Below are 19,061 nucleotides of genomic sequence, written 5' to 3'. Positions count from 1 at the left end.
ATTCTACAGCCTTTTTTTTAAATTATTTAGAGTAATTTGTCAAGAAATGCTCAATTTTTTAAGTCAAAATATTTAATTGCATTTCAAATATTTTCAAACCAATGTTTCAACATTTTCAAAATATGATGATTTCATTGTTACTTGAAATAACTTTCTATTTTACAAAAATCAATTGACTGAGACAAAACAAAGTACCCCTTTAGTATTGAAAAGCTATCTAAAATTTGCATGTGTCTAAACCAAATATTTGACTTTTTGGTTTGCTGAGCATTTTACTTTTTATTTGATTTAAGGTCATTCCAGAATGAATCTCCTCTCATCTCCCCCTTTTCCTGGAATTGCAAGTGAGTCAAAACCCTCTTATTTAAAATTTAGATAAACATCTTATCTATTAGAAATAAACAAAGAGAAGAAAAATATAGAGATAAAACACATAGGAGTTACCAAGAGTAACAAATGATCATAGAAGTGTGTTTCGAATAGTCAAAGAGAGACATTTAAATTCCGTTTCAGGTCATGTGTTCCACAGATCTCAAAGGCAAAAAAGCTCTACCTTGACTCAGGGTTTTTCTGAAAGCTCATTCCTGGATCCAAGTAGACTTTTGACATGATTATAATTCAATCAGACGATAATGGTCCCATCTGGCAATAGAATAGCAAGTCAGCCGAGACTGATGAAGGTGACATTCTACCTTCCCCAAATTCTTCATTCAAGAGCTCAAAGGACCTATAAATTTGATATCCAGCTTTTCCTCCTGACTTCCTGGCAGCATGTCCAATTTTCAGTCCTTTCCTTTTCTTTTCTTTTGCTAAGACTATTCCTACATTTCATCTCCTGATGAATGTCACAAAATCTTACTTATTTCCTCATTCTTCATCATCCAGTAACTTTTCCCACCATAAGTTGGCAATATGACAGCTGCTTATCTGTGTTTTGACTTTTTAAGTGTTGTCTGTTCTTATTTCTTAGTAGCCTTAAGGAAAGAAGGAATTCAGTATGAGTTTGGCTGTGTCTATACCATTTTGGCAACCCTTTCCACAGGAATGAGGAAAGCATAACAAAGGCAGCTATGCTTTTTTTAATACCAATGCAGACTTTCCCAGAGGTAGCCTGAATGCCATTACTTGGCATTGTGTTGTTTAGGCTGGCATTTAGTATCTGAATGCATTAGTACCTTGTGCTTAATTAAAGTAAACAGTGATTAAAAGTCTGATGATGCTTCCTAATTCAATACCAAGGTCTCTACTTTCAAGAGGAGACTGTAACTGCACAGCGTTTTCCTCAGGAGTGAGGTTTGCATGTGAAGATCCTTTCCTGTGCCATTTGCTGCTTTTTGCCATTTCGGTTGTGCCTGTACCTCCATCTATAAGCAAGCAGTAAGCCCTGGGAGGAGAAGGTGGTGAGGGAGAGAGGATTTTAGTCCAGACCATTTTGGTGTCTCATTCATAGATATCCCCTTCTCTTATAAAAAACTGCCAGTCTAAACATGAGGGCATGTGCATACAGGAGCAGGAAGACACAGGAGGATTATGTTAGGGAGGGGCCAGGAACCTCCTGAACTGGTTATCACTGACAAAACTGATTCTGTGTAAGGATAACATACGGTAGAGAAGGATGCAGTACTTGTGATCTTGCATCGCTGTAGGTACAAGAAGCTTATCTGGCTATAGGAATGTTCTGTGTAGGATTTTTGTATTGTTGGTCATGTCCACCCAAACGATACACCCCTGAAGACAACAGCTACATCAATCTGTGCTCTGCACATTTCCCTAAGAATTTTTCAACAAGCTCTCCTAGGCTTTATTTTCTGTGCACTGGCAGCAACAAACATTGCAGCAGGTTTTTCTGTCTGACACCTCTTGCTCATCCTGATCACTATATTTATCGACACACAGATTTGTTTTTTCAAATCACAACTTCAATCATACTCATTTTATCATCTCTGAAGATTGCTTGGCACTGATCTGGGTTTGGTTTGGGTTTTTGTTTTAATGACACTTCAACAGAAATCATTGAGTTTAAAAAAAAATAAAAATCCCTTCCAGCCTATCCAGAACCTAACAAAATAAACCTCCATTCTGTAAGGTCTTTTGATGGCTAAACAAAACATGTACTCAGTCCATATTTTACTGGAACTTATCTTTACTTCTAACATCCACCCTTCGCCAGATTTTGTCATCGCCGTTTTACTGAATGCTATTTTATTCCTCCAGTCATCCTATATATCTTAAGAGAATTATGAGAGAGCATGAGTTTCTGTGCTGTGCATATGTGTAAAACAATTTGACCCACAGTGCTATTGGTTTGTTGCTGCCAATAATGTATCCCCCCCCCCCCCCTTTTATTGCCTATTTAGTCAATATAGCCTCATAGACTTTTAAGATTTTTGAGGTATGAAATACTTCTAATCCTATTTATTTTAAGTTAATCATATATAGCAAAACTTATTTTTTTCCTAATAAAAATATTGTAAAGACAGTTTTAGCGTTGAGTCAGCAGCTCTGAAATACTGAAGAAAAAATTTAGCAGCATTTCTTCATTCAGTCTGTAGTCCTATCTCGTTGTATCTGATACTTTAGATACGGTATGGAAATCTGAAATGGATTGGGAGTTTCTCTTTCATCTGTCCTTCTTAAAGATGTTTTTTGGGGAAGCAGGGAGGATGAGTGCTTAGGCTGTGGGTTTGCAAGTTCCACATTCCTACTCCTTCAGGAGATTGCTATAAAGATTGCCCTCCCAGTGCTTAGTCTTGTTCCCACACTCCTGCTGTTGACACCATCACCTGCCTACTCCCAGACTTCCCCTTATCTGCAGCAAAATGCAAATCTTGTTCAAATTATGATAGTGATCTCACACCAAGTAATAGCTATTTTGTTGCAAACCATCAGTCATGTATCCCTTGTGCCCAGTGTTGTCACCAGATACAAAGAATAGGCAGGTCAAAGCAGCTCTCGTAAAACCAAGACATTAGGTCAAGCTTAACACTGAAAGCCTGGGTTCAGTAAATGTTGTCTGAAGGTAAGTTGACATTTTCCACTTAGAAATCCCTCATTCTGTGTATCCAACAGAGAAAATTTGAGGGACAATAGAGAATTGTCCAAAAAGCAGTATTAGGAACAACATACCCACTGATCCAATCCTCTTCCTAACTGTAACTTTCCTTGTAGCCACTTAATGTCATTCCACGACCATGCAGCAATGGGCTCACTGGGTCCACCCTTAGTGCCTGGTCCCCCCCTTGCCTCCTGCCGGGACTGCTGGTCAGCAGACGGCCCAGGCCCAGCCGCCTGGGGTGCAGGCAGCGTGCTCTGCTCTGAACTCCCTGCAGTTCTGCCTGCTTTTTTTTCAGTGACTTCTGCCCATTCCTGCTGCCATGCTTTTAGGTCTGTTAATAGTAGCAGAAGTCCTCAGTGGAGGTCACTGAGGTCTTCTACAATGTCAGTAAGGACATTCCCCAGTCCCCATCAAAAAGCATCTCTCTGTCTCATACCACTACAAATCCCTCAAAGTATGCTAGATCCGTCTGAAAAGTCTTCTCAATAGCGCAAAGAGGCTCACTGGAGGGAACAGGTTTTAGAGTCGTGCAAATGGTAGTTGTCAAAATCTAGCTGCAGCATTTTTTTTCCTTCTCCTCACAGTTTTCTCCCCATCGAGCCAGTTCTGAATCTGTGCAATTTTATTTCTGCTCTGAGCATTGCTGGCAGGGTGGTAGACAGAAAGGGTATGCAAATGGAGGTCTTTCTATAGCATCTTCCCAAAGACAGCTTCTGCCACTCTGGGAAAATACTTTATGCAAACAAAGAAGATCTGTGGTTTCTTGTCTCTCTTCAATATCAAGTAAAATGGGGGACTTTAGAGCTTGAAGCTCTATAGGACCTATACTTTCCATCTACTGATGGTTTTATTCTGCTTCTTTATGTTGAATTTAACCAATGTGGCTGCATTTCAGTAATCTGTAATGACAAAGGCTCCATTTAAAACACTCTTTAAAAATGATCAGATATAAATTTAGGCCCATAAATGTAGGAAAAATATCACTGCTTTCTGTGGATCAGAATTTGTTTCCCATTTGGTAATGGCTCATTCAGTATCGGCTGTTCGATTCAGGTGCAATGGGTTGTTGTAGTTTGTAAGGTTTTTGAAAGGATGCTGTTATCATACAGTCTTTTAAAATAATACCAGTAATGCTATACCATTAGCTAGGAGAAGAATGCCATGGTTATGAGATCTATTCCTGCCCAAAGGCGGCCAGCCATATTTATAAATTGGTGTGATCTCCTTGCTAAGTAGTTGTTCAGGTTTGCCTTGACTCACTGGTCTGAGTAGTAAGTAAGTGGACTGGTAATTCAGCTTCACTCTAATTTCTATCTTGACCTCTACACTTTCTTTTTACATTATCGAGCCGGCATAGAATTTTCTATGCTCTAAATAATACAGACAATAATTGTGTGTCTGTATTAAAATCGGGAGGCATTAGGGGGTTTTTGATGTAATTTTATTACTTTCTTCCGCTGCGCGTCAAAGTTCCACACAGAGTACCTGTTTTTACTTAGGATTTTTTTTTCTTTTTATTAACCAGAACTTTTCAACCTTGTGTGATCTCTTTACAATTCCCTTTAGAATACATAATTGTGCTCGATCAATTTGTTAAAGGCTTTTGAAGTGTTAAAAAAGCTGCATTAAAATTATTTTCTTTCAGGTTTTATGTTAATGAACATAGGTGCTATTCAAAGCAAAGTCAGTGTGTCAAGGGAACTTTAACTAAAGTTATTCATACATAAACTAAAAAAGGAAACATCTTTAGTGGAGGAAAATACATTTAATGAGTAAGTGCAGCACACAATTCCTCCTTTCAAAAATGTCAGTTCATATTGAACCTCCATTCTAGATATCTTACAATTACTTTGTCAACAGAAGGTAGAGTAGTGATGGATGATACATTGGTTCTTGAAACCAAACTTTCTGTGAGTTACTTAGGCTGAAACTAAGTGCTTTTACATTCCAGTCTTATTGATGATAGTGGTTTTATATTTATCACCCTGTCATTTCAGTTGACTGTATCAGCCTCTTCAGTGCAGGAATATGGACACTAATGGAGGTGTGTCCTTAGTGCTCTAAAGGGTCACAGATTCATTCCACTAACATGTTCACAGCCCTGTTATAGGCTCAGAAATTGTTTTGCCATTTTAAACAGTAATCTGCAGCTGTAGGTGTATGAGGCCTGTGAAAAACCGTTTCTTACTGGTCTTTTTAGACCACGCTACCTGTTTGACACTGAATATGCTTCTTTCAACTTTCACTAATATAATGGTACTGTTTTGCAACCTGCCCTATAATAGTCAGAATTCTACCAGGGCCTTGGGAGTCCAGGATCAGATTGCAACATTTATTTATAAGAAATTCTGTCAAGAATCAATAATAGTCTTGGGTCTCAAGTTCCTTCTTTAATAATACTTTGATATGATTTGTCACAAGCTAGCCCACAGTATCCACCAGATTTTATTACTTAGCTTGCAGCACAGTCTCTCATCTTTGAGTCATGAGATCAGCCATGGGGAGACCTTTAAAAAGCTATATTCTTTACTGTTTGGTTATTACAGAAAGTCTATATTACTCAATAATATCTTTTATAAGGTGTGCTGTCACATCTTCACATAGATGTTTAACCTCGATGTAGATATACTGAATGCCTGGAGGCCATTTTAGTGACATGGACATTGTTTTTCATGATTGGATGCCAAATGTATCAACAAAAACAACAGAAGTTGGGCCTTATTTTCACAGCTTGGTAGTTCTGACTGAATCTCATACTAACTGTCGATAGCAACTAAGATTTTATTTAGAGTGTGGAGTGTAACATTTTTATTACTTGAAAGTAGTAGAAATTCTGTGAAAGCAATTTAGATTACTTTCCACTGTAATATCAGTTCCTTAGGTTCTACCGTGTATCTCAATAAACAAGATCCTACTGTGTCACTCGCATATTGTGGTTCTAAATATATAAGATTTAACTCAGACCTGAAATTCAGATAGTTACAGTTGGCATTTACTTAATACAGGCAGTTTACAAAATGAATTATAAGTATTGTTGACTTAAGGCACAATAAGCTTGATTCAATTAAATTTTCAGTAAAGTTTGTTAAAAAGTGCTTTGAATGAATACAGCCTAATCAACCTGTGAAATTTAGATGCTCCTCTTCCCTTTTTGTGAAATTAAGAACTGAGGAGTCAGAGGGAGACATAGAGGTTTGCTCTTTGTATTGTGTCATCTGTCATGCACACGAGTGGGACCAGTAAAACTAATAATAGATAAACATGTTCTCATCAATCATGTTTTTTCCAAATATGTATTTTGAAAAAAAATCTTTATAATCTTTATAATTGCTTATATGCTATATATCTTTACATTTTCCTGTCAATAACAGCAATTGGTTATTGTGTACTGCTCTGTATTTGAAGGGTCTTTCAATTTGCTACGTAACCATGTTGTCAGCAGAGAAGGAAACCTCTATTAGGGTATTGAATATTGAGTTAAGTTTTTTGGGCCAGGCAAGTTTTCTTCAGGATAAAAGCACACACGTTTTTCAGAACTGCTCATAGTGAGTATCTCAGAAAGAAGTAGGTGTGGTGATTTAATTTAAAGAGATTATATCTCCCTGGTTTATAATTTTTTAAAGCCTGTCCCAGTAAAACTCGTAAAGCAGGTAGGTCTTTGTGAAAGCCATTCCTTATGTATAATAAAGTTACACGGCCTGTTTTAGCTCAGAGCTAAGAATACAAAGCTATTAATAGATCCATAGAGGGTTGTAATACACATATTGAAAAACAAAAATATCTCTAAATTCTTTATTAACAGTGCATAGTAAATTTGGAATTACAGAAGGGCAATCTTGAATTGACTCTAGAAATTGCTGGTGCTTTATTTTGGAAAGGTGACATTTTCATGGACTAAAGTAATTTCAAGACTAAAAAGGTGTGTTGGTTAAACAAATATATTTACCCATGAAGAGCTGCTAAGACCCTTTCCTTAATGAGAATTTAATTGATAACTGGAGCTATTTCCTTCAAAAGACTTTGCAAGTTATCCTGAAAAAGAAGAGTTTAGTACTACATGCAATCTAAAATGTAGTAATTCCATAATATCTCAAACACTGTATTAATTTTGCAAATTGTTCCAATTTCTGGCAAGAGCCTTGGAAAGGGAGTCCTCAGGATATATAGCAATGCGTAGTATTCAGTTGTAGTGTTCATTTTCAGGCTGCCTAGTCAATTAATTTTGAAACATTGAAAAGATTGTTGTCTAATTATTTCTCTGATGTTTGATTTATATGGAATGGGTGAACTAGAAAGATGAAAAATTTCTTTTCCAATGGATATTTTGGAAAGGTTGATGTATCTGGTACCACAAGGAAGATTATATATAAATATATATGTATATATATATATGCACACACTTGCATAGACACACACATATGCACGTGAATATACATATATCATAAACAACTAGTGAAGCAATTTTATTTACCTTTTATAGGTTTAGAGCCATATGTAACATAGCCTAACTTTCAAATATCTGAATAATCTACCTGCAGGTAGCACTGACTTAAATAAGAAAAGATGTTTAAAAAAAAAAAAAAAAAAGACATTGAAAATGAAGCCTGGAGTAGCCTATGGTAAAAAACAAATGGTATAAATTAGGTGTGGACTTGAACACTTCCTATGTAAAATAAAGGGGAAAAAAAGTCAGGAAAGCTGTGGGGCTTATCAAAGAAAAAGAGTTAGAGGCGGGCATTTCAACATTAAAATTAGAAACAGAGAGGTAGTGGAAACCTGGCTTCCTGCCTAAGTTTCATAAACTAACCTGTGCTCTAGATTTATAAGAAACAAATCTAGTTAGCCCTAGTCTTGTCTTTTCTAGTTTGACCTCAGGCCCACAGGGTGAATCAGTCTCATCAGAACATTTCATTCAGCCCATGCCCTACTCTTTGCCTTAGAGCTGTTATTGCCCTCCCTGAGGAATGTAAGGAAATATGCCCATCCCATGACCAAAATGCAGATGTGGCCTATCATACGGCCTGATTTTTACGTGCCACATCCCTGCCTAGCAGGTATTTGGTTTTTTTTCAGTAGCCTCCTCTGTTTAGCTGGCCTTCGGTGCCTGCAGAAAAGGATCTATTATTAGATGAATCTAGAAAGCTTCCCCTTCCCAACAGAAAAAGATTGTTTTTTTCTAACATGCCTGTCAGCTCTGTCAAACTCTTGGTTTTCATTGTGCTCAAGTTTCCAGCAGCATATTGACTATCCCTCTAACAAGACCATGACACATGCTTATTTTTTGAGTATCTTTAGATAGTGCACTATTAAGTGAAAAGGAATAGAAGAAACAATGCACGAGTTTTAGCATGTTAACAGTATAAGTGTATAGTGGTTATGTGCATACTTTTCAGAACTAGTAGCAGAACCAATCTTTTCAAGATCCTTCATTGTTAACTGGTTCTGGAGACTCTTTACCAAGGTGCTCACTCTAATATACAAACTTGATCAGACTAACTCAGGTTCTGTATGTCTCTTTTCCTTGCGATTTAGCAATCTTGAAAAGCCATTGGCTATTTACATAGTCGGTTACCTCTAACATAATAACAGGTTCTGTAGAACCGCTCAAAATTCAAAGCAGAACAACATGCATGGATACTAATCATGTGAGCTTGATGATTCTGTGAAATTTATTGTTTACAGGCATCGTTAGTTTTATTGGTAGCAGGCCAACTGTGGTAGAGGTCTATTTAGCGTGTGATAGGAAAGCAGAGGAAAGTGTTAACTTGGGTTTTGATCTTATCAACTTCAATCACTTCCATAAATCTGTGTTCTAGAAATGCATCTAAGTTTGTCCTAACTTTCCTGGGAAGCCCATATTTCCCTCTAGTCCCATCAAAGTTCACTTTATTAACCCAGGAGTTATAGGTTTCAGCAGAAATAAATTCTTTTAGCAGCAGCAAAATGTACTTGTCGGGCTTTCCACCAGATCTCTGAAAATCTCATTCTTTTGTGTAGGAGCCACATTTTGTATGCTTACCTCTGGCAGCTGCTCTTCTGTAGTACATTTGCCATCTCCTGCACCCACATCCAGACCGGTAGTACTCATGTATTTGTCAGCTTGCATTTGTATTCACATCACCTCACTTGGGCATATAATTCACAGAGTCCAAAAGAAATGGTTGCCATTTTTTTGAACAGAACTAGGACACAGGAAAAGAGCAGAGGAAAAGACAGGTTTTATACTCCTGAGCATTTGCAAGAATACTGAATGGTGAGGGAGAAAATGGAACTGGATGTACCATTGAAGAAGAATCCTAAATCCTGCATAGTCATCCTTGGCTTTCAGTTGGGCAGGATAAACAATCATAGTTTAGATAATGGCTTGTTTGCAGTTCTGTTCCAGTTGTACCTTATGGAAGTATTTGAGTTCTCTTGCTTAGGAGCAGAAAAATGCCTTTGAAAGAGCGATCCTCCTGAGCAATCTTTTGATTTGTTTCTTTAGCAAATTTACCTGAATTTGCCAGATCTGTTGACTGATCTTTTTGATGTTTTCTTAGGAATCTGGATGTTGCCCATGTTATGTTTATAAATGTTGCATGTATATCTCTGTAGTTGTTACATGGCTTCTAAAGGGCCAGTTCAGAGTTAAAACAGCTGTTCTGGCCTTAGATCTGAAGAACAGCATCAGTTAACAGGTTTTGACACTGTAACAGGCAATGGCTCATAGTTTTTGAGTATTTACTTTTGCTAATCTGAACCAGGGAACTGCTTGATCATGAGAGGAAAGTTTGGCCAGGATTGCAGGGAGACACTTTCAAATTAAGAATTTGAAAGGAATTAGAAGATAATCCTTTGCTGAGCATCTGCTCCCTAATAGAACAAAGTGGGGGAGAGAAAAGACACCAAAACAAGGAAACCTAATTTGAGCTGTTTAGTCTCCTGAAACCAAGTGTAGATATGTCTTTAGTCTTCTTTTATTTCTGGCCATTCGTTTTTCTCCTGTGATATTCCTGTAGCTAATTCCATTTCTCCCCCTGAACATCGTGACATCATGATGGTCACAGAGGGAATGGATGGGCACATCTATACTACACTGTGCTGTAGAAAGCAGTACAGCTACAGCAGCATGGAGCTATATACTTACAGGACTGGATTCCCTCCAGAATGTGAGAGAGCTCATTTAAAATTGGCTCCAGGATCTACTGTTCTAGGACAGAAGATAAAACTAGCACACCCTGCTGGGATTAACATGGTTGGTAATCAGGCATTTCTGTAACATTATCAGCTCAATCTAAAAGTTTCATTGTAGGAACTAGATTTGTGAGTTCAAGCTGGAGAGAGAGACTGGGAAGCTTCATCTCTGAGCTACAACTGTGGCTACTTGGGAAGTGAATTCAGTACACCAAGTTTGATCTGAAATGATTATCCTTGTGCTTACTGCGACTTTTCTGTGTGATGATTTTGCATTAGGTTGTTCACCGTACAGAGAAACATGGCAATTCTTAACTCCTTCTGAAAGGAAATCACTGTATTAGGATGCTACGAGCACAGCACTGGAATGCGCACTCCCAGAAAGTCATTCATTAGCACTGAGCATCCAGAGAAGGAACATGCTCACTGCCTGCTGACAAACTCAGAACATTTGGCAGATTCTGAGGTTTTTTGCAGGTTGGTGTTGTGATGTGGGCTGAGCTTTCAACCTTGCACACAACATTAATAATATGGAAATTGAAAGAGTACATACTCTAAGCAGGGCATGTTCCCAAGTTTGTGCCAAGATCTAAGCCATGCTGTACCTCAGGACTCTGAGCACTGGAGTGCTTATTAATTTTTCCCTGTAATTCTTAATAAAATTGTATTGCAGCATGCAAGCAACAAGGGCCTCTTTGATAATTTACCCTCTGCAAGTTCAAATCCATGTTAGTGAAAGGAACTGTCTGCCTTATATTTCAAAAGTAATGAATTCAAACTCTGTTGGGATTGTAATTTTATTAGGAATTCTGCATATCTTCTCTTGTTATTATTTCTGGGTCAAATGGATCATTATATTGATTGATCAACACTTAATTTGTTATTATCCATAAGTACTCAGCAAATAATGAAAATACCCTGTCACTTTGTTAAAGAATGAATAAAAGAGACAGTATTAGGTTACTTTTTTTAATTAATTTTTTGCATACATGTAGATCAAGCTTGTATATCTCTGGAGCTTTGACTGGCCACTCAAACATCTGGCAGGAAAAGCTAAGTAGTAAAATAATTCCTATATGTGTGTGTGTATATGTAGATATTTTTACCAGTGTTCACTGTAAAAATAGAAAAAATACAGGGCAGTAGGGTTTATGATAATGCTACAAGTTAATGATCTTGAGCACAGCAACAAACTTTTAGTGTTGCCATACTAATCAGGCATTTCTGTAGCCTAATCAGCTCAGTCTAAAAATCAAAAATCATGCAGCTCCATTCTAGGAGCTAGAAGGTCTGTACTTTGTAGCTGGAAAGAGAAGAGACTGGGAATTTATATGTATTTATATTTATATATTTATATTTATTGATTTATGATACTTCCTTTTGTAAAGTTACATCTGGTTCTGGATTTGTTAGGCACATTTTCTCGTAACTTCTACTAACTGACATCCCATACAAAGTAGAAGAGTGAGAAGCACTGAAACATAGAGCATTCAGTACAAGTAATGTACATGTACATATATATTACACCATCAGTTGCAAGTCTTGAGGGAAAGACACTGGACCTTATTTTCAAACATTCTTAGTGCATACAAATTACATTGAGGCTTATAAAAGCTGAAAGAAATCCTGTTTCTGAAAATTGGGACCATTTTTCCCAGCGTGAGTAACCAGCATCTAGCCTTAAGAAAACCTATAAATTAATCCGTCTGTGTCTCAGCTTGCCTAACTAGTGTCTAAAGGAGGAATACTCTTGCCATGATGCAAAGCAGAACTGACAAGAAAAAGATACTCTTTTTTTCTGTCACAGTCATCTTACATGGACCAGCATTAGAGATGTTATTGGTTTATATATTTTATCGATAATGCAGTGTCAGGCATATCAGTACGTTGAACTTATTTTTTCTACTAAGCAGATCTGCAAGTGTGCTGAAATTATACCACAACAGGTTGTTCATGACCAGCAGCACCAATAAATGTAGTGTTTTTGCAGATTGCATGCCAGTGACCTATACATCTGCACCAAAACAACTCACTGTTCCTCTCTGAGTGTATTTCATGATGCACTTGCACAGGGGACTTACAATTATTTCATATGTCTCATAAATCCTTCCACAGTATCCTTGACCAATTACAGGTGGGCAAGCTAACGTATTGTGGTTGGTGCTGACCTGCCCACAGACTGGCCAGCTGAGAGGCCAATAGTCAACAGAACTGCTACATTCTCAGTTGAAACCTTTCTTTCATGGAAGCACTAATTTGGCTCTTTCTTTACTACCCAGCTTCCAGTTTTCATGAAACTTGTGGCAGACTTTATATCCATACAGTTTCTACAATTTTGCCCCTTCCTTAAAGGAGGTGAACTGACAGATGGACAAAAGAGCAGAGTGCGATCTTGTTTATTTTATCCTTCGAAACCCAGGCTGATGTTGGTATATAAAACTTCAGTCACAAAGTTATGTGACAAACACCACTCACAAAGTTATGAAATACCTTATAAATATGAAATATCTTATAAATATAAAAGATGAAACTCTGATTTATGCCAATAATCTTTTCAAGCACTAATGTTTATCTAATGGATTCAGCTACCAAAAATCGTATGCTACAAAGAGCATTATAATTTGGGATTCACCTGTGCCATTATATCAAAGCTAAAATTATTCCATGAGACTTTGGAACGTTCCATGTTGGTTGATACTATGTGCTTTTAACTAAAAGCTTCGTCTTTCACTTTACATCAACAGAAGTGGAACGATTAATGCTTCAAAATACAAGAGAGGCTTTTGTTCTTGTTTAAATTTTTGTACCTTAGCTTGAAAGGTATCTTGAGCTCCTTTGAAGTTTTCCTTTAATATGCTGCACCCAAACCACTTCTTTATAAGAGCCTCATTTAACTTTTACATTTTGAAGATCTTTCAATGCAAGCCCAAATGTAACAAAAGAAAGTGATAATTGTTGAAACAGGCAGAGTTGTTGAATAGTGTAGACACTGGATCTTATGGAAGCCATATCCTGGAAGCATCTTGTGCAACTTCTGGCTCTTGGTGTATAGCTGGCAGGTAGGTCACATCGCATAGAATTCACTTCATGCTCTAGCTAATGTTTTCTTTAATTATTAATCAAGTTTAGTAGTTCACAGAGACCCCAATTCCACAGAACTTGTGTAGCCCCTTGCAGAGAGCTCCACTTGCTGCCAGTGGCATTCCCTGAGAGGTCTGCTTGTGCGATTCTCAGACACAGGCTTGAATGCCAATTCTCTGTGATGTCAGTGGTTAGACTTCTATAGATTTCACTGGGGACTGGATTGAACTGTATATTTTTTGATAACAGATTGAGTTTTTTCTCTCTGTGTTTGAAAACAGCTACCACCCAGATAATAGTAACAAGAACAACAACTGAAATGCTGATTTGAGATTTCAGTGAAGCTACTTAGGATTACAGGCAGAAGATCAAGACAGTCAACACTGAGAAGTGCAGGATTCTTTGCAGTTAATCCTGATACTGCCCTGGCACTCCCAGTGACTATGTAGTGGTATTCCTGCCCAACAGCCAAATAGACTGTTTAGTAGAGCTTGCAGAAGTTGTGAATATTTTCATACCCCGATTTAATTCCCTTGTGAGTAGTTCCTGAAAGTCACTGTACAGTGTATTTAATTTACTGTATTAGAAATATGCCACTTCAGATTTCTGATGACTGTCTGGCTTTGAGGCTTTGATGCTGTCATCAGACTCTATCATGAGTGAGGAAATGTTGATGTCATACTGTGGTTTATGATCCACAAGCTCATCATGCCTATATTTCTGCTTGATTTTGTGCTTCTACCAGTGTTGTGGGAACTCACACAGCATTTCAGACCTTTGAAAGTCTAATTCTCATGCACTATACTTTTTTTTCTTTCTTTCTGAACTGGGGCAGATGTCCCTTTCTGTAATAATTTAATTAACATTTTGGAATAATGATGCATTAATTAATGCCAGATTAATGCAGACAATGGAAATGCTACAGAATTACACTTTATATCAACACTAATGCAAAATGAGTTCATCCTGGATAATATTTCTTACAGAGAATACAAAAAGAGATAATACTAATTAGGCCATCAATTTAAATTTACCATAATTTCAATCCATGTCACTTATCTGTTCTCTAACATAAAACATTCTGTTCTACCATACACTTTTTGCTGCATTGATGTAAGTATGGCAGCCAGACTGGGAGTCATTTCCTAATGTACATTTTTATAGATGATCGTACACTCCTGTGCTGTAATCCTGGGTTTGGTGCCTGTGTTGTGAAGGATTGAACTTTAAACATCAGTTATAGACTTGATAATGTTCTGACATAGATCTTCTGTGGGTAGAGAAACTTCACTGGCAAAAAAATACCCCCACCAGAGGCACAGTATTTTGTATTGTGCATGGCACGTTATTAGACTGTAGCACACAGTTCAGATTATTCTAATTCTTCCTGGCATGGCCCACATTTGCTGCTGCAAATACAACATCTACAAAGTCATTCCTTTGTGAGCATTATTATTTCAACTGCTTTGTAACAGAATGTGAGACAAATAAAAAATGAAGATTTCTGTTCCCAAGTAGCTTCAGTCTCAGTAGCATATTCCCATTTCTGAGAATACATGGTTTACTTAAGACATGTCTGATCTCACTTGCAGTTTGGTGGATTTTTCTATGACCATCATCTAGGCACTGCTTCTTGTGCAGGCAAGAAAAGAGGAAAAGATAATTCTGAGAAGCAAAGCATGAAAAAAAATAGAGATGATTCAGTTTCAATGAACATCCAACAGAGCTTTGCTTTCCTCTCCATCTCTCCTTCTGACTCTCTGGCATTCTGTGTGGAATCTTCTGGGTCACCAGAATTTCAGGCTTCTTGCTCTTCAGAAAGCTGTGTTGAAGACCAACAGAGAGTCAAGTCACTAGGGACCAGTCAGGCTGACTTGCAAGCACTGATGTTCATTTGGAATTCCCAAGGTGTACAGGGAGTCAGCTGCACTTCAGTCTAAAATATGTAATGAAACAACGTCAGGGACCTGGAAGTCTTTTCTGTACCAGCACACTAGGAATTTGAGAGTTCTTCATCCACTGTGAAGAGCTTTGTTTGAAAATCAAAGGAACATTTTTTATTTTCCAGAATGCAATTTTTCAGAATTTGATGTGTGATGAATTTTAAGATATTTGGGGTTTTTTATTCCAAATACAAGCAACACCTGATTTTGAAATTCCCTGTGAAACAGACTCTGCACAGCTCTAGTTGCTTTCTTCAAACACTGAAACATCCTCCTTTATAGAGTATATATTAATTGTGTGCTTTTATACTAGACATTTGTACCAATTTTATGGTATAAAATTGAATTATTTAGTCCAACAGAGAAAATGCTGATTCCCTTATAGAATGTTTTCACCAACAAAGGGATTTTAAGAAGTGTTGGCCACTCAGCAGATCAGATCAGGAGACAGCAGCCGTGGCAAACTATGGAGTAGTGACCTAGTTAAAAAAAAACAACAACACATAGACAGTTGTGCTTTATGGGAAAATGTTTCAGGCTAGATAATATCTCAGGAAATCCTTTTGCTGGTGCATTGTGTGTCTTCCAGAAAAGGCCATCCTTTTTTATAGACATTCTGAGTGAAATGTATGTCATGTAAAGAACGAACAACTTGTATATACTTAAATGGCATTAGCCCTAAAACAGGAGTTGTGTAGGATTTGTCCATCACAAATCTACATGGTGTTCTGCACCCGAATGAATTTCAGACAATGTACTTTGGCTTTTGCATACTGCTTTCTCTGGAGAGTACCATTCTGGTCTCTACCACATGGGCAAATTGAATTAATGCGATAGCTTTTCTTCTCTACAGAATTTATTTCTAATTTAGAAAAGGTCAGATATGTAAATCTGTGATTTTTTAAATGAAACTACCTCTTTTTTGGGGACAGTTTAATATGACTGGCCATCACTGCCCAGGACTGTTAAAAGAATGTGTAGTTAGGAGTAATGAAGTGAGCGGATTTTTGAAAATAAGAAAAAATAGTTATTTTCCAAGGTGCTATCTATTAGATAGTGAAACAGACTTTTTGGAGAACTACAGTAAGCTGTCATCATTAGTTGGGCTTGTAACTCTGTGCAGAGTAGACAATGTACTAGACAAAGTATGATAACTGCGTAGACTGAACTGATGTTGATCCAAATGTTCTGGAATTAAGAAATCCCAGAAATCTTTTTGATCTCTAATTTCTGTGAGGACTGGCAAAGAAGGGCTTTTGTGGATCAGGACTCAAGCAAGTATAGTAAAACAGTCTTGTATAGTAAAACAGTCTTGCGCCGAGGAAAAATTTGCTCTGTGCCAATCTACACTTTGCTTTCCCATCTCAAGTGCTATTAATCCCTTACTTTCACAAGCAATCAAGTATGTTCAGAAAAACTTTTTTTTTAAAAAAAAGATTATTTTTAGATTTTATATGAAACATCAACTAGAAACTAATTGGATTAAATATTTTAGTATAAAAATAGCACTCTTTTCCAGACTTTTTGTTTAGGTTGCCAGTTTTAAATATGTGTTTTTCTCTGTTTAAGTCTCCATATTGCATTTTTTTCTCATTAAGTTATATGGTCTCAAAATAAAAAACTTTTAATCTTAATGTTTTAGATGATCATAACACTTTATTGCTAAGAATGGTATCATCATAGTGTTGAGAGCAGCTCTGAGGAGGACTTGGGGGTGTTGGTTGACAAGAAGCTCAACATGGACCGGCAATGTCCATGCAGACTGAATCCCGGGCTGCATCAAAAGAAGTGTGCCCAGCAGGTCGAGGGAGGTGATTCTGCCCCTCTACTCCTCCCTCATGACACCCACCTGGAGTACTGCATTCAGTTCCGGGGCCCACAACATAAGGAGGACACGGACCTATTGGAGCAGGTCCAAATGGGGGACACAAAGATGGTCAGGGTGCTGGAGCACCTCTCCTATGAAGACAGGCTGAGAGAATTGGAGTTGTTCAGCCTGGAGAAAAGAAGGCTCCAAGGAGACCTTATAGCAACCTGCCAGTACCTAATGGGGGCCTGCAGGAAAGCTGGAGAGGGACTTTTTAGGGCAGGTAGTGATAGGGCAAGGGGAAATGGCTTTAAACTGAAAGAGGGTAGGTTTAGATTAGATATTAGGAGGAAATTCTTTACTGTGAGGGTGGTGAGGCACTGGAGCAGGTCGCCCAGAGAAGCCGTGGGTGTCCCATCCCTGGCAGTGCTTAAGGCCAGGCTGGAGGGGCTTTGAGCAACCTGGCCTAGTGGAAGGTGCCCCTGCCCATGGCAGGGGAGTTGGAACTAGATGATCTTTAAGGTCTCTTCCAACCCAAACCATTCTATGATTCTGTGATCATGGAGATACAAATAAAATATTTTAGCTGGACAGGTATCTGATGGTGCTGTGTTTCGCTGAAACTACAAATGAATATCTACAGGGGATGGAAATAGGGTTGGATGCCTCCCTTGGAGATGACATCTTTATGGAACATAAAATTCTAAATGTGAAGATGTCAGGGTTAAGTTCAAGTATTTTAGTACCCACATATTTAAGTACCAGGTTTTTTTTCTGGCACATTTCCAGCCTTAAATCAGACATGGAATACTTGTAAGGTGATGGTTGATAGAGGATTTCAACAGCTTTTCAATTTTAACTTTACGTTTAAGGCTTTTGCAGGACATCCTTCTTCTATGACAGCACCAATACATTGGTAACACCTGCCTCTTTCCAGTTGATCACACCTGTTGACACTTATGTGCATTAACAAATCAACTAATAACCTTCTGGTCCTTTTTTTCATGTGCATTAGTACTGGTAGCTCTGTGCGTAGAGAATTATGATATACAATGTATTCCTTGTTTAAATGGATTTTATTGAGTGCCAAACGTATTTCTGGTCATATTGCTTAATGATACCTCTAACTCAGAAAGGGTAATTCTAAGAAAAGAAAGCTTTTTCACAGAGTTATGTAATTTTTGAATAATTCCATTCCCGGGCTGTCCTATGAGTTATATGTATTTAAATTGTGTCCCAGAATAGTAGGACAGTTCATGTTCATATCAACTCTCTGTATTTATGTGTATGAAAGTTAAAAGCCCTAAAAGAGCTGACTTTGAAGGTTCTGTTGATGGCCAGAGAATATGGTACAGTGCTGCATGTTGGAACACAACACAAATAATACCAGGCTAATTCCAGAGGGGGTAATATATCCACAGGGAGTGGAGCAGCATCATAAGAGGTTACTAGCTTGGAGTTTGAAAGCTTAGAGAGCCACAGTCAAGTGATGCTACACCTGAGCAAATATATCCTCCATCGTTAAGGACGGTAATTAATCAGGCTGCAAATGTGGTTGCAACTAGTTTAGAAACCATTGCAGAGATGTTTGTCAAAGCCAAAACAAATATTGGTATCACCAGATTTACATGCTCAAATTTTACTGGTGAAAATTTAAAAAATCACTACTTAGGCACATTCATCAGAGCTATATTATGTAGATTGGCTAATAACTATTGAACATTTGAAAGTTCAAAAGCAATAAGTAAAAACTGTAACAGTTGGAGAATGTTGAATAAATCCAAAGAAATCATGATCAGTTCATGGATATTTAGTAAACAATAGTTGTCTAAGTTGTTTGCTATGCATTGTTTATTCATCTCTAATAAGTATCATACAGTATAAATGGTATTTTTATTTCTGCTCCTAGAATGTGAAAAAATCTGTGGAAGCTAACTGAGGGCTTTGCAAGTGTATCTGAATGGTGGATCAACTGAGGTAAGTTGGAGTTTATGTCCCTGAA

The 19,061-nt window shown here is 37.6% G+C and overlaps 1 long non-coding RNA gene across 4 annotated transcripts in view; it reads left to right on the top strand.

Moving 5' to 3' along the window:
- The window catches only part of LOC130156777 (uncharacterized), a 520,457-nt gene that overhangs the window by 215,914 nt on the left and 285,482 nt on the right, over positions 1 to 19,061 (top strand). For all 4 annotated transcript variants that reach the window (XR_008824606.1, XR_008824605.1, XR_008824603.1 and 1 more), the window contains one exon: positions 18,969 to 19,036. This is a non-coding gene — a long non-coding RNA (uncharacterized LOC130156777). The remainder of the gene's footprint in view (positions 1 to 18,968; positions 19,037 to 19,061) is intronic.

This window comes from Falco biarmicus, chromosome 11 (genome assembly GCF_023638135.1).
Source record: "Falco biarmicus isolate bFalBia1 chromosome 11, bFalBia1.pri, whole genome shotgun sequence".
NCBI classification, from domain to species: Eukaryota; Metazoa; Chordata; class Aves; order Falconiformes; family Falconidae; genus Falco; species Falco biarmicus.
Note: the sequence above shows the minus strand (reverse complement) of the source record. Positions and strands in the feature narration are given on the sequence as shown.